General features: G+C 40.5%; 1 protein-coding gene across 4 annotated transcripts in view; it reads left to right on the plus strand.

Annotated features, from left to right (window-relative positions):
* KCNN2 (potassium calcium-activated channel subfamily N member 2) overlaps positions 1–21,845 on the plus strand; it is a 461,444-nt gene that overhangs the window by 64,816 nt on the left and 374,783 nt on the right. For 3 of the 4 annotated variants that reach the window (XM_032335384.1, XM_032335383.1, XM_032335387.1), the window contains one exon: positions 7,014–7,081. The exons of the other annotated variant lie outside the window; for it this stretch is intronic. The gene's annotated coding sequence lies outside the window, so the exon portion shown is untranslated. The remainder of the gene's footprint in view (positions 1–7,013; positions 7,082–21,845) is intronic. 4 annotated transcript variants of the gene reach the window in all.

The raw sequence follows: 21,845 nt of genomic DNA on the forward strand, positions 1-21,845 counted from the left end.
TTTACCTTAAGACATTGGGCACTTCTTCAGCTGTCTCCTGTGTTCTTTTGACATACTTCCGTCATGTGCTGTTCTTTGTTGCTGTTGTTAATTATTTTTTTGGCATTCTTTATTCCTTATTCCTTACTCTCTGCACTGTATGATACCACAGGCTCATCTGATATGTTTCTAGCTCTACCTCTTGAGTCCACCATTGCTCCATGGAGCCCTGTTTCCCTTTATTGGAGAGAATAATTGCAAACTAAGATCTGGGATTTAGTTAAATTGTGGCTCTGGGGGTGTCATTTAGCTGATCAAGCAATAAAATATATGTTTCTGAACCCCTACATATATACAGGTCTAGATCTAGATATCCATCTACACCTGTATTAAGCTAAATGTCTGTTACTACAGATGTATCCAGCTCTAATCCACTACCATGTGGACTGTTCCTGGCTTTTCTGTAACCTCCCACTCCAGCAATGGGAAGCCTGCCTCCCGCCACCAGCCATACATTTATGCAATTTTTGGATTCCAGGATGTATGAATAGTGGTCTCAGCATTGTTTCTCTCTATCACTAGACTAGGGGACAGTGCTGGTATGTAATACGTTTTGCCTTTGTCTTGCAACCTCTACTCACTTCCAAAGTTACTACTTAGATCTTTGCTTTCTTCCCTAACCTCCTCAGTTTGACACCTTTGTAAAACAGAATCTTTTATCAAAATCTGCATTCCATTCTGGGATTCCCTGAATACCTAGAGAATTTTTTAAAGTTTGCATACCTTAAAATTGGCTTTCTCCTCGAAAGTTCTATGGGTTTTGACAAATGCATAATGGTAAGTACACATTATTATGATATGATACAGAATAGTTTACCACACTAAAAAAATCTCTTTTGCTTCATTTATACCCTTCCTTAGATCTCCAGTGATCCTTGATGTGTTTATTGACTCATACTTTTGTGTTTGTGATAATGTCATAAAAATGAAATTTTACAGTTTGTAGCTTCTTAAGGCTTATTGCTCATCAATATGCATTTAAGAATCATCCATCTTTTTGGGGCACCTGGCTGGCTCAGTTGGTAGAGCATGCGACTCTTGGTCTCAGGGTTGTAAGTTCAAGCCCCGTGTTGGGTGTAGAGATTACTTAAAAAAAAAAAATCTTAAAAAAGAAAAAAAGAATAATACATGTTTTTGAGTGGCTTGGTTACTCCTCCCCCCTTTTATTATTATTTTTTTTAACAGATTTTATTTATTTATTTTAGAGAGACAATGTGAACAGGGGGAAGGACAGAGAGTGAAACCCAAGCAGAACTCCATGCTGAGTGCAGAGCCTGATGCAGGCCTTGATCTCCTGACACTGAGATCATCACCTGAGCCAAAATCAAGAGTCGTATGCTTAATCAGCTGAGCCACCCAGGCACCACTTGCTATCTCCTTTTTGTGTGTCATTCAGTATTGTGTGTCAGTGAACAGTAAACCATGACATGGATATATCACAACTTAAATATTCACCTGCTGAAGAACATTTTATTTGCTTCCAATTTTGCACAATTATGAATACAGCTTCTTTGAACATATGCATGCAAATGTTGTGTGGACACAAGTTTTCAAATCAATTGGGTAAATATTTAGGAGTGTGTCGCTGGATCATATGGTAAGACTATGTTTGCCTGGGGAAGAAACTGCCAAACTGTCTTCCATTGTGGTTGTACCATTTTGCGTTCCCGCCAGCGATGAAGGAGAGAATTCCTACTACTCCGCAAACACTTCTTGTTGCCAGCATTTAGTATTCTCAGTGTTTTGAATTTTAAACATTTTAATAGGTAGTTGCATCTTGTTTTCGTTTGCACATTTCCTAATGACAAATGCCCTAACGTGGCTTTTTTCATGCACTTTATCTTCTGAATGTCTTCTTCATTTATTTTTCTGTTTTTCAGCTGGGTTGTTAGTTTTTTCTCATGGCTGAGTTTTGAGAGTCTTTGTGTATTTTGGATACAGATCCTTTATCAGGTCTTTTGCAAATATTTTGTCTCAGCCTGTGGCTTATCCCTTCATTTTCTTTACACTGTTTATTCAGAGCAGAGGCTTTTAATTTTAATAGAAATGAACAGCAGCTCTTTTCTTTTTGGATTAAAGTTTTGGTGTCACATCTAATCACCAAATCCAATGTCATGTAGATGTTCTTCCATGTTTTTTCTGTAAGTTTGATGTTTTTGCTTTTTATATTTAGGTCTTTGGCTCATTTGGAGTTAATTTTTATGTACAGGGCAAAGTGCTTAAATTCAGTCTTTTGTGTATGGGAGTTCAAGTATTTCAGCACCATCTGTTGGAAATGCTATCCTTTCTCCACTGGATTGCCTTTGTTCCTTTGTCAAGAAGCAAGTTGACATTTGTATGTGTCTCTTTCTGGGCTCTTTATTCTGTGCTGTTGGTCTGTATTCCATTGGTCAATACCATGCTGTCTCGACCACTGTAGCTTTATAGTAGAACTTCAAATAGGATAATAGTAGTCATCCAACTTTGATCTTCAGTGTTCTATTGGATAGTCTAGGTCTTTGCCTTTCCATACAAATTCTAGAATCAGTTTGTTGACAGCTACAAAATAGCTTGCTGTGGTTTTGGCTGGTATTCTGTCAAATCTGTTGATCAATTTTGGAGGAATTAATATCTTTCTTATAAGATTTTATTTATTTCTCAAAATGAGAGAGAGAGAGAGAGAGAGAGAGAGAGAGAGACTGAGAGTGCAGCAGGCAGAGAGAGAAGCAGGCTTCCCGCTGAGCAGAGAGCCCAATGCAGAACTCGATGCCAGGACTCTGAGATCATGACCTGAGCTGAAGGCAGACGCTTCACCGACTGAGCCACCCAGGCGCGTCCCCGGAAGAATTAATATCTTAATGATACCGAGTCTTCCAGCATGAACATGAAATAGTTCTCTGTTTATTTTACTTTGGCTTTGTTTTCTCTCCTCAGTGTTTTGCATTTTCTGCATATATGTCTTGTACATACTTGTTTAGTCTGAGAATTATAACAAATGTCTCCAAGAGCCAAACAAAAATGGATTAGGGATTGTCCTGCTTTCCTTTGCATCCAGCTTTTTATGGTCCCACTTTTGAAAGATGTATTTGCATTTGAAATATTTTGTGTTTTAGTGCTATTTAGAAAATGCTGTGCATACGTAAGAATGAGAAGCAACCTTTAGTCTCAGGGATTCAAGATTGGTGGAAAGAACGTTGAGCTGGAGAGTGAGTGCCCCAGAAATAGGCTGTAGACATTGACCTACAAATAAGAGATGTCTGGCAAGGCAGGATTTTGTAGGTTTTTTTTTTTTTCTTCTTTCCCAAGAAGAACTAAAAATCCTAATTTGTTTTTTTCAAATGTGAAATAACCCTATTTTTAAATTTTGGTGATTAGTTAAAACAAACAAACACTGTCAATCCAACTCAGGGAGAGAAACACAGTGAATTTGGTGACTATATGAATTCCATAGGCCACCAGTTTGTGTCTCTTAATGTTTATTGATGTTTATTAATAGGGAAACAGAGGCCCGAATAGGGAAGACTAAGCATTTGCTCAGGGGTTCACAGGTAGTTAAAAATCAGACATATTCCTGATTTCCGGACGACAATTTGTTTTTTCCCATTACCCTAGGCTTTTACCTGGGTAAGTATGCCAATTGTCTCCTGTGTAGTGGGAACGAGTTCGAGCTTTAAGCTCACCAGCTAAAATGTAATTTTAATAACTAGTATATCAGTCATTTATTGCTTCATAACCTATTGCCATAAACTGAGCACCTTCACACAACTCAACGTTTATTATCTCACTTTCTGTGGATTGGGAATCTGGGGATGAATGAGCTCTGAGGGTCTCCCACTGGGCTCAGTCAAGGTGTTAGTCAGGTGGGGGTTTCATGTGATTCCTGTATTACCGGGCTGGGAGGGCCCTGTTTCATAGGTCATGTGGTTGCCGGCAGAATTCCATTCTTTGTGGGCTCTTGGACTGAGGGCCTTACCGCCTTGGCTGATGGCTGCCCTCTTTTCATCATGGCAGCCACTCCAGAAGGCAGCTAATTTAATCAAAGCCAGGAATGGAGAGAGTCAGTGGAGAAACTCTTCTAGCAGGAAGTGTTATAAGCTTAGGTAACAGAATCAAGGAAGTGACTTCTCATCAACTTGGTCTTATCCTTTTGCCTAGCCACAGATCACAGGCCCTGTCAACACTCCGGGAAACAGGGGCAGGTATTACACAAGGATATGAATATCCAGGGATGGGGATTATTGGGGCCATCCTAGAGTTTTTCCATCACAACTAGTTTCAGAAATGATTATATCCCTTCTCCAGGCATGCACAGCTTTTCTGTCTTAGCCAGAGGGCCCTAATGGTCTCAGAGCATATGATCAAAGGAACACAAGGGAGTAGGCCCTAGGGAGGAACCAGGGTTTGTGATTAGACTTGCACATCCATGTAGAGCAAAGACTCTTAAGTAGAAGGGTTTGAATAACAGACAATCAACTTAAAACCATCCAGGGTATCCAAAAATGGGTCTCTTTTATGCCCCAGTAGGAACAGAGGACAAAGATATAGAATCCAGGCCAGTGAAGCAGATGTTCACCAGCTGGGGCGGGTCAGCAGATGGCAGGTGTCTATAGAGGCATAGGGGATCTCTAGCAGCCCTTCAGTTTCCGGGAGGAACTTGCAAGAACACAAGCAAGGAGCCAATACACGACAGGATCATGCAATAAAAGCAGAGATCTAAGGAGTAGCAACTGTGCACAGATAATTAGAACTGGGTCAAAAATTGTAAGAGAGGTCTTGGACGAAGAAACAGATCTCAGGCCTCAAGTACAAGGTCATGACCTGATCAGATGAATCCCAGAGCAGTTAAGGTTCTGAACTTGCATTTCTCTAGCCTTTGGACAGGAAGAAAGCTAGGGACCGAGATGGAGTGAAACCTGCAGGTCTGAGGAGAGGGGGCCCTCGCAACAGAAAACGTTGTAGGATCTTTTTCCGGTGACTCCTCCAAGGCCTCTGGGAACATGGCAAAGAAGTGGCTTCCCGTCCAGCTTGCTTTCTTCCCCCTCTCTTTGGCACACTAACTCCAGGGCCCCATGAAACACATTTCCCTTCAGTTCCCAAGGGCATTTTTATTTTACGCTTCCTTTCCAATCATGACATAAGAGGGCTCCTGTCTGAGAATTAGAATTTCAAATATCCCGGGAGAGGGAGAAGAAGTTACATAGGAAAGTGATACTCTGTATCTCTTTCTCTCTGGATCCTACCTACGGCTAGTTACTTGTCCTTCAAGGAAAGGTCACCTGTCCATCTGAACCATTGTTTGTGGGGGACACCTATGGTGCTCTGAACCGTATTAGTGCTGGAATAAAACTGTGAGGAAAAAATGCATATTCTGCCTTCAAGATTGGTCTAGTGAAGGGCCAGACATACCAGTTACTCACCCACACTTGTGACTATTGGGCTCGAGTTAGGGCACAGAAAATGGAAGACGTGACTTCCTAGGCATGGGTCCTTACAGAAGAATGGCCCGTGGTCATGAGTACCATTTTCTTCCGGGTTGAGGAGTTCATTGTTTTTCCTAAAACATCATTGAGATGAAAGGGACATACTTGAAATTAGAAGTCCACTTTGGGGACGCCTGGGTGGCTCATTTGGCTAAACATAAACAGCTGCCTTCAGCTCAGGTCATGATCTCAGGGTCCTGGGATTGAGACCCGTGTCGGGCTCTCTGCTCAGCAGTGTGTCTGCTTCTCCTCCTCTCCCCACCCCTCCTCTCTCACACTCTCTCTCTCAAATAAGTAAATCTTTATTTAAAAAAAAAAAAAAAACATTTTGACTACACAGTCCAGAATGGTTTGAAGAGTGAGCAAGAGAAGGTTCAGGGGGAGCAGGAGGATAGGTATTGCTGTAAAAGGTAATATAGTCTGGCCTTGGGTGGTGCTCCTGGAAATGCAGAAAGTAAATTTTTTTTTTTTTTAAAGATTTTATTTATTTATCAGAGAGGGGGGGGGAGAGCGAGCACAGGCAGACAGAATGGCAGGCAGAGGCAGAGGGAGAAGCAGCTGGGCAAGGAGCCCGATGTGGGACTCGATCCCAGGACGCCGGGATCATGACCTGAGCCGAAGGCAGCCGCTTAACCAACTGAGCCACCCAGGCGTCCCCAGAAAGTAAATTTTAGTGATACTTTTGGAAGTATAAGTCAGCAGGCCTGAGGCAGGCAGCCACTTTCTGGCTTGCACACAGCTGGGTGGATGGTAGTTCGAGTCCCTGAAATGGGTAAGGCTGGGGGAGACACATGTTTTAGGGAAGGAGAATTTAAGAGTAGGTCAGGAGTCAAAATTTAGATTTGTGCATTTCAAGAGGTATTGGAAATATTCAAGGAGAATGTCAGATGGGCATTGCCAGATAGTTCTAGAACACAGACTAAAAGGATAAGCTATTGGTAATTCTGATAGTACTTGGATAATATCACCCAGAGAAAGGCATAGAATGAGAAGTAAAGGGGAATAACAAAAAGAAATAAAAGGACCTGAATACCACCTGTGCTTTAAAAAGTCTTCTGGGTCATGGCACCTGGGTGGCTCAGTTGGTTAGTGGCTGCCTTTGGCTAAGACCATGATCCTGGGGTCTTGGGATTGAGCCCCACATCTGGCTCCCTGCTCAGCGGGGAGTCTGCTTCTCCCTCTCTCTCTCTGCCAGCTGCTCCCCCTGCTTGTGCTGTCTCTCTCTCTAATAAATAAATAAAATCTTCAAAAACAGACTGGGTTCCAGGGGCTTTGGCAAAAACGCAACTGATCTAATTTGATTTTTTTTCCCCCGCCAATTTTTTGTAGTGACTTTGGGCCTGAAACATTTCTCTGGGGATAATCTCTTAAGTTTATAAACTGAGTAAAGCTCTCCCAAAGGACTGTAGGTGTAAAGAGGATTTTTTATATTATGAGCCCAATTAAAAGATGAAAATTTAAATAAGCTCATGGGCGGAGAAAGAGGAAATGTCTATATTGTGTTTTATTTTTCAGGCTGAATTAAAATAACTTCTGTAAAGATGAACAACACATGGAAGTGAGGCTGTATTACTTCAAAATCGGTAGGTCTGCCCAGGGTAAGGGTGTTTCTCTCCAACCCCTCAGTTCAGAGAAAGTAATTCCTCCTGGTGGGTCATTGTTTTGCACCTGGAAACCTGAAAGGCAGAGATGAGTTGGTTAGCTTTAGTCTCAATAGTTTAATGTTTTGACATGAAATTCAGATAGGAGCTTAGCAAGGATGGAGAAGGAATCAGGACGCAGAGAGCAGAAAGGAACCTTATGAAACGGTGGGAAGCAGCTCTCCTTGGCGTGTATTTTGTCTTATTTTATTTTTTATGATTTTACATTTTTTATTGATGTATGGTTGACATACAATGTTACCTCAATTTCGAGTGTACAACAGAGGGATTCTGCAAGTCCATATATGTTATGCTGTGCTCAGTCGTCATTGACTATATTCTCTATGCCAGACCTTTGATCATCGTGACTTACTCATTCCATACCTGGAAGCCTGCATCTCCCACTCCCCTTCACACATTTTGCCTAACTCTACCATCCTCCTCTCTGGCAACCCTACCTGTTTGTTCTTTGTGTTTGTGGGTCTGTTTCTGCTTTGTTTTGTTTTTTAAATTTTACATACAAGTGAACTCCTATAGTATTTGTCTTTCTCTGACTTATTTCACTTGGCATAATACCCTCTAGGTCCATCCATGTTGTGGCAAATGGCAAGATCTCACTCTTTTTTTAATGGCTGAATAATATTTCATCATATATATATATATATGAAAATGGGATATATATACACACCCCACTTTCTTTATCCATTTATCTATTGATGGGCACTGGGGGTGCTTCCATATCTTGGCTCTTGTAAATAAACCTGCTATAAACAGAGGGGTGCACATAGCTTTTAAAATTGGAGTTTTTGTTTTCTTTGGGTAAATACCCAGTAGTGGAATTACTAGATTGTATGGTACTTCTCTTTTTAACTAATTTAACTAATTTCACTAATCACTTAAAAGATTTTTTAAAACTTGAAAAAAGTTTTGCTTTCTCACCTTTAAAGATCTCTAGATAGGACTATTTTATTACCCTTATTTGGGAGATTTTCAGTCTAATCTTTCTGAAGTTCCTATGTCAAGTCCAGTTCTTTCTGACAATACACTGAGACCATTCTGAAATCAGACTTACTGGCAGATGTCTAGAGTCTTTCATATAACAATTACTCACATATGCGAGAATATTAATGAAGTCAGGCCTTAACCTCATCATCCAAGTTAAAATCACCAATGAAAGGAGCAGTTGCCATTTCATAGTTAGTGTGGGGATGTTAGGAGAAGGAAGGGAAAAACAAAGGGGAGAAGTCAGAGGAGGAGATGAACCATGACAGACGTGGACTCCGGGAAACAGACTGAAGGTTTCAGAGGGGAGGGGGATTGGGGGATGGGTGAGACTGGTGTTGGGCATTAAGAGGGCATGGATTGCATGGTGTTATATGCAAGCAATGAATCATGGAACACTGCATCAGAAATTAATGATGGACCATATGGTGATTAACATAACAATAAATTATATAAAAAAGCAAAAATGAAAGGTACTGTGGACAATTGGTGAGAATTACAACTAGCCCAAAAGCCCCTTTTCCAAAGCTTGGATAAATATTTTTATTCTTCTAGTTTCTGTATTAACTGTTGAGATTAGAAGTAGATATGCAGGAGGATGGTTCTGTATGTGAAAAGCTAAATGAATGCAGATTCCTTTTGTTGCTTTGGACTACATTGGTAGAACTCATTTTCTCACTTAACAAATGCTTATCCAGTCCCTAGTCTGTACCAGGCACTGTTAAAAGTTCTAGTGATATAGCTGAGAATGTAAAATAAAGAATTGCCTGGAAACATCACAGTTCCAAACTTCAAACTCTTTTACAAAGCTGAAGTAATCAAGACAGTGTGGTATTGGCACAAAAATAGACACATAGATCGGTAGAGCAGGATAGACAACCCAGAAATAAACCCACAACTATATGGCCAGTTAACCTTCAACAAAGCAGGAAAAAATACACAATAAGAAAAAGACAATCTCTTCAACAAATTGTGTCAGGAAAACTGAGCATCTCCATGCAAAAGAATGAAATTGAACCACTTTCTTATACCACACATGAAAATAAACTCAAAATGGATTAAGGACCTAAATGTGACACCTGAAACCATTAAAATCCTAGAAGAAAAACACTAGCAGCAACCTCTTCGACAACAACCATAGCAATGTTTTTCTTGGTACATTTCCTGAGGCAAGAGAAACAAAAGCAAAAATAAACTATTGGGACTCCATTAAAATAAAAAGCTTCTGGTGGTGGGTATTAAGGAGGGCATGTATTGCATGGAGCACTGGGCGTGGTGCATAAACAATGAATTCTGGAACACTGAAAAGAAAGAAAACAAATTAAAAAAAAAAAGCTGTGCAGCAAAGAAAACTATCAACAAAATTAAAGGCAACCTGCTGAATGGGAGAAGGTATTTGCAAATGATCTGATAATGGGTCAGGATCCAAAATACTTAAAGAACTTCTATAACTCAACATCAAAAAAGATCCAATTAAAGAATGGGCAGAACACATGAAGAGACATTTCTCCAAAGAAGATATCCAGTTGCCCAACAGACACAAGAAAATATGTTCATATCACTCATCAGGGAAATATAAATCAAAGCCACAACGAGATACCACCTCGCACCTGTCAGAATGGCTAAAATCAACAACATAAGAAACAACAGGTGTTGGTGAGGATGTGGAGAAAAAGGAACACTTGTGCACTCTTGGGAGGAACGCAAACTGTTGCAGCCATTGTGGAAAACAGTATCGAGGGTCCTCAGAAAGTTAAAAATAGAGCTACCCTATAATGCAGCAATCACATTACTGGATATATACCCAAAGAATACAGAAACTATCATTTGAAAGGATACATGGATCCCTATGTTTATGGCAGCATTATCTGTAATAGCCAAATTACAAAAGCAGCCCCAGTGTATGGAATGGATAAAGACTTTATCCACACAATGGAATATTACTCAGCCATAAAAAGAGTGAAATCTTGCCATTTGCAATGATATGAATCGATCTAGAGGTATAATGCTAGGCTAAATAAGTCAGTCAGAGAAAGATATACCACATGATTTCACTCGTATGTGGAATTTAAGAAACAAAACAAATGAAAAAAGGGAAAACAGACAAACTGAAAAACAGATTCTTAACTCTAGAGTACAAACTGATGGTTACCAGAGGGGGTGGGGTGGGGGAATGGGTGAAACAGGTGATGGAGATTAAGGAGGGACCTTATAATGAGCACCTGCTATTGTAGGGAAGTGTTGAATCACTGTATTGTACGCCCAAAACTAATATCACACTCTTTTTTTTTTTTTTTTTTAGTTTACTTATTTGACAGACAGAAATCACAAGTAGGCAGAGAGGCAGATAGAGAGAGAGGAGGAAGCAGGCTCCCTACTGAGCAGAAAGCCTGATGCGGGCCTCGATCCCAGGACCCTGAGATCATGACCTGAGCTGAAGGCAGAGGCTTTAAACCACTGAGCCACCCAGGCGCCCCACACTCTGTTAACTAACTGGAATTTAAATAGAAACCTGAAGAAAAACAAATAACAGTTCTCCCTCCAAATATCATAAATTCAGGAAAAAGAAAACTAAAAGAAACTTGCCTCTCCTCATGGACCATGAATAAAATGGACCGAGGGTATGTATGATTCTGAAATCTAGGTAGGAAGAGGAAGCCAAAACACTGATCATGACAGTGCAACCTACAGCAACCAAAACATTTTGCGAGGTAGTTGGAACAATGAGATAACACTGTATACTGAGTAGCATGGCGAAAATCCACAGTACTGACAACAGCAAATGCTGGTGAGGATGTGGAGCAACAGGAACTCTTGTGCATTGCTGGTAGAAATCCAGAATGGTACAGGTACTTTGGAAGAGAGTTTACAGTTTCTTCCAAAACTAAACATACACTTTCTGTAACATCTAACAATCACATTTCTTGGTGTTTACCCAAATGAACTCAAGTTTTAGTTCACACAAAAACCTGTACATAAATTTTTATCTTCAGAATGGCTAAAATTAATAAGTTAGGAAACGACAGATGCTGGTGAGGATGAGGAGAAAGGGGAACCCTCCTACACTGTTGGTGGGAATGCAAGTTGGTGCAGCCACTCTGGAAAACAGCATGGAGGTTCCTCAAAAAGTTGAAAATAGAGCTACCCTATGACCCAGCAATCGAACTACTGGGTATTAACCCCCAAGATACAAAGGTGGTGATCCGAAGGGGTGCGTGCACCTCAGTGTTTATAGCAGCAATGTCCACGATAGCCAAGCTATGAAAAGAGCCCAGATGGTCATCAAATCCTGCCTTTTGCAATGACATGGATGGAACTGGAGGGAATTATGTGGAGCGAAATACGTCAAACGGAGAAAGACAATTACCATAAGATCTCACTGATGTGTTGAATTTAATAAATAAGGCAGAGGATCATAGGGTGAAAGAGGAAAAAAATGAAACAAGATGAAATCAGAGAGGGAGATGCACCATAAGAGGCTCTTAAACTTAGGAAACAGAGGGTTGCTGGAGGAGAGTGGAAGGGGGATGGAGTAACTGGGTGACGGACATGAAGGAGGGCACATGATGTAATGCGCTCTGGGTGTTATATAAGATAAATGAATCACAGACCTGTACCCCGGAAACAAATAATCCATTATATGTTAATTTTAAAAACTCACTCATACATTTAGCAGTTTAAAAAATATTTATACGAGCTTTATGCATATTTGCTAAAATTGGGATGTCCTTCAGTAGATGAATGAATACATGAACAGTGATGCATCCAGACCATGGAATATCATTCATTGCTAAAAAGAAATGCCCTGTGAAGCCACACAGATACACAAAAGAATGTTTGACACATGCTATTAAGTGAAAGAAGCCAGTCTGAAAAGGCTCTATACTGTATGATCCCAACTATCTGACATTCTTGAAAAGACAAAATTAAGAAGACAGTAAAAAGATCAGTGGTGGCTAAGGGTTATACATTTCATTATATGTTTGTCCGAACCATAGACTATACCCCAGGATTTGGGGTGATGAAAGTGTACTGGTGTAGACTTATTACTGCTAACAGTTCACACTCTGATGTGTGTGGGGGAGGCTGTGTGTGTGGGGACATGACACGTACGGGACATCTCTATACCCTCCGTCCCTCAGTTGTGCTGTGAACTTCTAAGTACTCTGAAAAGTAAGTCTGTAGAAAGGAAAAAGTATGTCTTGGAGAGACTGGACATGGCTTGTTGTTTGGTTAGGATGTTACAGATGAGAGAGAGAGAGAGAATGAATTACATTGCCCAAATTTCTGTGTTGGCTGACTGGAGTGCTAGTTCCTCATGGCAGTGGGACTAACAGGAAGAGGGAAGAAAAAGAGGACAATGAGGGGAAAGAGAAATTGAAAAGGAAATCAGATTGTCGGTGTAAATTAAACTACTTCAGAAAAGAAATTTGCAAGGCAACACAGGATTTATGGCTGAATGAGTGGCTGGGATTCTGGGTTGGGGGGCACTGATCGCTAAATTCTGTCATAAAGTGTATTTTTTCTCACAGTGGCAGTTGGTGGCATATAGATAAGTAGAAACAGATCGATACGTGCCTGCATTGTTGTCAGCTAATGGAATCTCTGTCATCTCATGGTGTGGAGAAGTTCGAATCCTCCCTCATTCTGGGAATTTCTTTGCTTTGAATCAATTTACTAAAATGTCAGGGTTTCATGAAATTCATTAAACCTAGCGATTATTCCGTATGGTTGGGATTGTAAAAATATGCTTCCAAGCAGCAATATCTGGACAATGATTTAGATGTTCCTGGAAGCTTTGAAGTTCTCTGTTTGATGCAAACCATCTTTTTCTTGGTTAACCTGCCTTGCAAACATCATTTCAAGTACCAGGCATTTATCACCTGCAAAATGGCTTTTAGACTGTTTCAGACTGTGGCTAGTATAAATACAACATATAAATACAACATATTAAAATATACAACATATTAATACAACATATTAACATTCTCTGCTGTGGATTAGCTGTTGGAGACCTTGCCTGAGGCATCTGAGTGGATGAGGTTGATGATAAAGCCCTTGTGAAAATTCTATATGATCATTTACTTGCATGATCTTTTATAGACAGTAACACCAGTGCCAATGTTGGCTTTGTGTACATTGGATTCTTCAGCACGTTGGTACCTGGATTTCCCAAGTTTTGCCATCTTGTATGAATCATGGCGGGCTATCTGTCACTTGAGAAATGCCTATTCTGGGCGATCTAAGGAATAATGGGCACATTGAGAAATAAAAGTTGTCATTAAAAGGGAGAAAGGAGATGGTAGTAGGTTGCCTTTGGCGTATCACCCAGCTAATAGGGCCCACCCTCTCTTTTGGTGTAGGATCCCAGATTGATGAGGAAGGGGCCACCCAATTTTGTGCTAATATAAGCTAGCCCATATGCTCTTGGCAATAGCTCCTTGTTCAGTAGTAGATAAATATGTGGTCGTTAGAGTCTTTTTCTTGATCTTTTGGAATTGGGTTATAAAGGCATATGACAGGTGTTGGCATGAGATCAAGGCGGAAACTACAAAACCTTGGAGCTGTGGGGGCACGGTGTTCTGCCATGTGCTTGAAGAAGTGGAGAAAGCAGGACGTCTGGGTGGCCCAGTCAGTTAAGTGTCTGCCTTTGGCTGGGGTCATGATCCTTGCGTCCTGGGTTTGAGTTCTGCATCCAGCTCCCTGCTTAGCGGGGAGCCTGCTTCTCCCTCTGCCTGCTACTCCCCCTGCTTGTACACCCTCTCTCTCTGAAACAAAATCTTAAAAAAAAAAAAAGTATAGGGGAACCTGGGTGGCTCAGTAGGTTAAAGCCTCTGCCTTCAGCTCAGGTCATGACCCCAGGGTCCTGGGATCGAGCCCCACATCGGGCTCTCTGCTCAGTGGGGAGCCTGCTTCCTCCTCTCTCTCTGCCTGTCTCTCTGCCTACTTGTGATCTCTGCCTGTCAAATAAATAAATAAATAAAATCTTTAAAAAGAAAAAAAGAAGCAGAGAATACAGATCTGTAGAGATGGGGTAGAAGGCTACAAGGTAGAGAGGAAAAGACATGAACTAAGGGAGAGACTGATTGGTTGCAGCTCCTTCCAGGTGAACTGGCTGTGAAATGCTTACCAGGGAACCAAGGCGGGAAATCCACCCCTCCCCCACCCCCTGCCCCATCTGTGCTGCTTTCCCCCTAAGTTACAAAGAGCAAAGTGAGAAACAGGTAGGCCTTCATGGGGATAACCGGAGGGTCATTGCCAGGGAAAGGGAGAATGAATACAGGGGGGAAAAATGGCTATTCTCTGCAGTCAGAGAGGCAAAGGGAGAATTTTTCAACATTTAGGTGTTTTTTTTTTTTTTTAATGTTTCAAGCTTTTTTTAAAGTTCCAGTTCACATAGAGTGTAATATTAGTTTCAATGGTAGAATGGAAGTTGTTTTTTTTTTTTTTAATCTAACGAAAGTGACCCACAAATTACATGAGGAGTCATTATAGATTAGATGTCTTTAGAATTTTTTATATGGAGAGGATAAAGTAAATTGTTATTTTTTTGAAGTCTTCATTACTATTGATTTTGTGATCGTTTGACCAGGATTAGCTTTATACATTGTACAAAGAGAGGATTCACTGGAAAATTCTCAGAAGAGAGTTGTTATTTATTCCCTTAACCAAAGGCTTTTGGAGGTGGTTTAGCAATCTCCATTACTTCCTGGAAATATGGCTTATGGTTACAAATGCATTTCTCAGGCCTGTTGTGAAACTTAAAACAGTATCTAGTCATTCAGGCCTACAGGTGGTGTTTCCCACTGTTACTTGAATTTGGTAAATTTCTACTTGGACTCCATCCATCTTTCTTCCTCTGGCAAATTGTAGGAGACTTTGGTTTAGAACAACCATCAATTTATTTATGCTGTTGAAAGAATTCTTCTTGGATTATAGGGATGAGGACACGTCCTCCTCTTTCGCTTCCCTGGATAGTTACTCACCCGAGCGGTTGATTCATCATAAAATTGCTATCTGCTTCCATGAATATGAGAAGTCACGCAGGGAAAGGTGCAGACAGCTCTTGTTTGATAATGGTCTTTGGCCACTGTCTCTCCTTGTAAGAAGGATAAGAGGGCTCTGTGACCTTGACAGTGGTAGACATTCAGCTATGAAGACAGTGAGACACGGAAGCACGAATACGTAGAGCCAAGAGGGGAATTTGATTTCTGGTTTTATTTTTATAGTGGAGATCAGGGATGACGAAGTATATCAGAAAAGCTTACTTAGAAGTAGCTGGACAGCTGCAGACCTAGGGCCCAATCAGAGACTTTCTAACCTAGTTAACCCTTACACATGTTCTTGGTAACTCCTCTGAGAACCTTGGGAACTCTTATCAGCAAGACTTTGGGAAGGCATCCTCTGTCTTACTCACTCTCCTACCTAACTTGTTCTGCCTACTCCAGCAACCTGCTGGGTGCCATAACCTTCCTTTTTCTAGTAAACACAGTGGATGTCACAGGATGGTCCTTCACACCTTGGAGTAGCCAACACCAGTATCTGGGCACTCTTTCTTGAGTCATGGCAACATGCTCCTTGGTAACAGTAGTCTGGCTATGAAGTAAATGGACAATACTGAACTACTTAATCCTCTGGGACTGTCTATAAGTGTGTGTGGACCCAGGTGTCCCGAAAAGACGCAAGCCAAGGAGCCTGGAGGAAGGAAGACTGCACTTGTCCTGAAAGGAAGAGGAGAGGGGGAGTGAGGTCGTTAAGAAGAGGAGGGGAAGCTTTCCTGGTGGGGTGCACCCCAGGGACCAAGACAGGATGAGGGTTAGCAACATCATTTCTATTCCTTGAGCCTTCATAGGGTCCAAGTTGCTGTGCCATCATATGACCTGCATTCGCTCATTTAATTGCCACAGGTAGATACCACTCACAATCGTATTTTTGTGCTGAGGACAGAAGCTCAGGGAGGCGAATTGGCTTGCCCCAAGTCACAAAGCCAATAAATGGTGAGGGCGGGATTGTATCAAGGAGTTATAGCCATGAGGATGGCGGAGAGGTTAGCTTTGCTGTAGCCAAAGGGCTGTGTCCCAGAGGGTTGTTCTGCATGGGTAGACTTCAGCTGGAACAGCTTCATGTTGTCTATAGTATCTTTCATCAGTGTAGTTTTTAGAGTATAGGTCTTTACCTCTTTGGTTAGGTTCATTCCTAGGTATTTTATTATTTTTGGTGCAATTGTAAATGGGATTGTTTTCTTTTTCTTTTCTTTTCTTTTCTTTTTTTTTTTTTTTTTAAGATTTTATTTATTTATTTGTCAGAGAGAGTGAGCACAGGCAGACAGAGTGGCAGGCAGAGGCAGAGGGAGAAGCAGGCTCCCTGCTGAGCAGGGAACCCGACATGGGACTCGATCCCAACACGCTTGGGATCATGACCCGAGCCGAAGGCAGCCGCTTAACCAACTGAGCCACCCAGGCGTCCCTGGGATTGTTTTCTTAATTTCTCTTTCTGCTGCTTCATTCTTGGTATATAGAAATTCAACAGATTTTTGAATGTTGATTTTGGATCCTGTGACTTTACTGAATTTGTTTATCAGTTCCACCAGGTTTTTGGTGGAGCCTTTCAGGTTTTCTATATATAGTATCATGTCATCTGCAAATAGTGAAAGTTTTTACTTCTTTCTTACTGATTTGGATGCCTTTTATTATTATTTTTTATTGTTGTCTGATTGCTGTGGCTAGGACTTCTAAGTACCGTGTTGAATAAAAGTGGGGAGGGAGGATATCCTTGTCTTATTTCTGATCTTAGAGGAAAAGCTCTCAGTTTTTCCCAATAGAGGATGATGTTAACTAGGTTTTTCATATATGGCCTTTATTATAATGAAGTATGTTCCCTCTAAACATACTTTATTTAGGGTTTTTATCAAGAATGATGTTGTGTTTTGTCAAATGCTTTTTTTTTTGCATTTATTGAAATGATCATATAGTGCTTATAATTTCTTATATTGATGTGATGTATCATGATGATTGATCTATAAATATTGATCGACCCTTGCAACCCAGGAATAAATACCATTTGATTCTGGTGAGTGATTTTTTTTTAATGTGTTGTTGAATTTGGTTTGCTAGTATCTTATTGAGGATTTTTGCATCTATATTCATCAGGGATATTGACCTGTAGTTCTCTTTGTTAGTGGTGTCTTTATTTGTGTTTGTTATCAGGGTAATGCTGGCCTCATAGAATGAGTTTGGGTATTTTCCTTCCTCTTCTATGTTTTTTGGAATAGTTTGAGAAGACTAGGTATTCTTCTTTAAATGTTTGGTAGACTTCTGTGAAGCCATCTGGTCCTGGGCTTTTGTTTGTTGGGAGATTTTTGATTACTGACTCAATTTCTTTGCTGGTTATAGGTCTGTTCAAATTTTTTTCTTAGGGGCACCTGTATGGCTCAGTGGGTTGAGCCTCTGTCTTCGGCTCAGGGTCCTGGGATCAAGCCCCGCGTCGGGCTCTCTGCTCAGTGGGGAGCCTGCTTTCTCCTCTCTCTCTCTGCTTGCCTCTCTGCCTACTTGTTATCTCTGTCAAATACATAAATAAAATCTTTAAAAAAATTTTTTTTCTTATTTTTTATTAAATTTATTTTTCTTATTTTTTATTAAATTTATTTCTTCCTGTTTTAATGTTGGTAGTTTATGTATTTTTAGGAGTTGATCTGTTTCTTCGAAGTTGTCCATTTGTTGGCATATAGTTTTCAAAATATTCTCCTGTAATTGTTTGTATGATGCTGTATGTGATGCTGGTTGTTATTCCTCCTCTCCTATTTGTGATTTTATTTATTCGAGTTTTTCCTCTTTTTTCTTGAGAATTCTGGGTAGAGGTTTATCAATGTTATTGATTTTTCCAAAGAAAGAGTCTCTGGTTTCATCATTGTTTTTTGTAGTGTCAATATAATTTATTTCTGCTGTAATCTTTATTATTTCCTTCCTTCAGCTGGGTTTAGCCTTCAATTGGTTTTCTTTTTCTAGCTCCTTTGGGTGTAAGGAAGGTCATGTTGTTTATTTGAGACCTTTCTTGCTTCTTGAGGTAGGCCTGTATTGCTATGTACTTGCCCTCTTAGAATCGCTTTTGCTGTATCCCAGAAGTTTTGGACTGTTGTGTTTTCAATTTAATTTGTTTCCATGTCTTTTTATTTCTTCTTCTATTTCCTTGTTGACTTATTCATTGTTTAGTAGCATGTAATTTAACCTCCATGTATTTGTGGTCCAATTTTCCCATGGTTGACTCCTAGTTTCATAGCATTGTGGTTAGCAAGATGCATGGTATGACTTTGAACTTCTTGAATTTGTTGAGGTTTGTTTTGTGGGCTAATATGTGATTTATTCTGAAGCCTGTTTCATATGCACTTGAAAAGAATATGTATTCTGCTGTTTTAGGACGGAATGCTCTGAATATATCCGTTAAGCCCATCTGGTCCAGTGTGTTGTTCAAAGCCATTGTTTCCTTTTGATTTTCAATTTAGATGTCCTGTCCGTTAATGTAAATGGGGTGTTAAAGTCTCCTCCAATTATTGTATTATTGATTAGTTTATGTTTGTTACTAAATTTTTTATGTATTTGGGTGTTCCTATGTTGGGTGCATAAATATTTATGATGTTATATCTTCTTGTTGGATTGTCCCCTTCATTATTATATAGTGTCCTTCTTTGTCTCTTTTTACAGTCTTTGTTTTAAAGTCTGGTTTGTCCATATAAGTATTGCTACTCTGGCTTTCTTTTTGGCATCCATTTGCATGATAGATGTTTCTCTATCCCCTCACTTTCAATCTGCCGGTGTCCTTCAGTCTAAAATGAATCTCCTATAGGCAGCATGTAGATGGATCTTATTTTTTTTTTAATCCATTCTGACACCCTGTGTCTTTTGAATGGAGCATTTAGTCCATTTACATTCAAAGTATTTATTGACAGATTTGTATTTATTGCTATTTTATTACTTGGTTTATGGTTGTTCCTGAAGATTTTCTCTGATCCTTTCTGGTCTTTCTCTCCTTCATGTTTTGCTGATCTTCTTAAGTGATACATTTGGATTTATTTCTTTTTATTCTTTGCATATTTATTAGTGGTTTTTAAGATGTGGTTACTATTTATGTATAACCTCTTCTGCATATAGCAGTCTGTATTAAGTTGATGATCATTTAAGTTTGAACCCATTCTTTTCTCCTATCCTGCTCTTATTTTAGGCATATGTTATTACATTTTATATCCTTTTATTTTATGAGTTCCTTGGCTTACTTTTTACAGAAATTTTTTTTTTTTTTTTTTTTTTGCTTTTATGTTTCCTACCTTTACACTGTCACTTTTGGTCTTTCCTTTCTACTCAGAGTCTCCTATACTGGGTTGGTGGTCATGAACTCCTTTAGTTTTTGTTTGTCTGGACAACTCTCTCTTTCTATTCTGAATAATTTAGGCTTGCTGGATAGAGTATTCCCAGCTGCAGATTTTTCCCATCCAGCACTTCGAATATATTATGCCACCCTCTTCATGCTTGCAAAGTTTTTATTGAAAAATCTCCTGTTAGCCTTATGGGTTTTCCCCTGTAAGTTAGTGTCTTCTTTAGCCTTGCTGCTTGAAAATTTTTTTCTTTATCACTATATTTTTTCCAATTTAATCACAATATGTCTTGGTGTGGGTCTGCTTTTGTTGATTTTCATAGGTGTTCTCTGTGCATCTTGTATCTGGATGTCTGTTTTCTTCCCCAGGTTAGAAAGGTTTTCAGCTATTACATCTTCAAATAAATTTCTGCCCTCTTTTTTGTTTCATCTTCTTCTAGGACTCCTGTAATATGAATGTTATTATGTTTGATGGAGTCATTGAGTTTCCTAGGTCTATCCTCATTTTGAGAAATTCTTTTTTCTCTCTTTTATTCAGTCTGGTTCCCTCTGTTACTTTGTCTTCTAGGTCATTAATTCATTCCTCTTATTTTTCCATCTTGCTGTTTATTCTAACAAATGTGTTTCTCATTTCATTTGTTGTTCCCTTTATCTCTGCTGTGTCTGTCCTCATCTCTCTTTTAAGGGTACCAGTCATGCCTCTACTCTTTTCTCAAGTTTACTGAATCATTATGATTCATTGTTTTAAATTCTTTATCAGGCATGTTACTTTTATCTGTTTGGCATAGATCTCTGGCTGTGGCCTTGTCCTGTTCTTTCACTGGGGTAAACTTCTCTGTCTCCTCATTTTGTCTGCCTCTCTTTCTGTTTCTCTGCATTAAGAAAGGTCTGTTTTCTGCTCTTGAACCAGTGACTTTATGTAGAAGAGATCCTGGAGTGCCCTGGCATGCAGTGTCCCCTGTTCACCTGAACCTGGCACTTCAGGAGACTGTCCTGTGTGTGTTGCTTACATCCTACTGTTGTGTCTGAGTCACTTTACCTTTCAGTGCATTTGTTTGCACTGACACTCTGCCTGTTTTATGTTGTGTTTGATCTCTGTGGTGTCAAGGGATGCAGGCAGGCCAGCTCTGAGGGGACATAGTTGCTGGGGAACTTGGGAGCAGGCAGGCAGTGTTAGCAACATTTGCAGTGAGCCACTACTCCTATGCTGGATTCCCCCAAGTGCTGTGGGGTCTAGAGTCAATGCATTGGGATGGCAGGGGGTGCAAGACTGGGCATGGCATGTGATAATGGCTGGGCGTGACTGATCCCAGTGTGCAGAGGTGAGTGGGAGCATGTGCTGGGTGAGCACACGTTGGTGGCTGGGTGTGCATTGAGGTGTATGTGTCAGGGGATGGTGGCAGCTGTGCACCCATTGGCTGGGGAGGGGTGGGGCTCACAGGAGTCTTTAACAAAATTTGCCCTGAGCTGAGACTAGCAGACTTGAAATGGGAGAGTCCTCTGGAGAACTCAGTGTGGGGCACTGCTGGAAGGTTAGGGAGCAAGTGTCTGTGCAGCCCCAACTCCCTTACATGGCCCCATGTTTATGCTCTGGGGGTGGAAAATGGGGTTTGCAGGCTTTGTCATTTTTATGTCCCCCAACACATTCGAAATCAGGTCTGTCTTTGTTTGATTTTCCTTGGTGCTATATAAACCACTGTGTTTATGCGTTGTCTCTTTGCTGGCTATTGTCTCTTTAAGGGCAGTAACCCAGCCATCACTCATCCTCCCAGCTTTCCCAGTGCTGAGTCAGCTGGCCTCCAGTGCTCTAGGCTCCAAGTCCCATGGGTTTTATAAACTGGATTTTAGTCCCTTTGGCTTTTAAAGCTGAACATTATGGGGATCAGTCTTCCCTGGGTGAGCTCCCTGGTGAGAGGGCCCCTTTCCCTGCCCTCTCCATACACACAGCTCCCTCCCTTCTGTGGGCAACCTCCCTCTGCTTTTCTGACCTTCCTAGCCTTTCAGCTGCAGCTTCTCTACATTTAGTTGTGGGATTTCTTCTGCCAGTCTTTGCATTGCTCTCTAGTTTGTTGACTTGGATATGGATGGTCTCTAATTGAAAATATGGGTTAGGGTGAGGTCAGTGTCCTCCTACTCTGCCATCTTCCCAAGGTCCCTTCTGAATTGGCTACTTTTTGATGAAAAGCCTTCTTTATACCTTAATTTTTCTCAACTTAAAAACATGAATTTATGCACACCAATTTCTATACACACACCTGTCTTCCCTATATCTAGCAGATGCCATTTTTTTAAACCATTATGATTTAACCAACAAATGCAGATAGGCTGCCCATCCTTCAGG

This window comes from Mustela erminea, chromosome 3 (assembly GCF_009829155.1).
Source record: "Mustela erminea isolate mMusErm1 chromosome 3, mMusErm1.Pri, whole genome shotgun sequence".
NCBI lineage: Eukaryota > Metazoa > Chordata > Mammalia > Carnivora > Mustelidae > Mustela > Mustela erminea.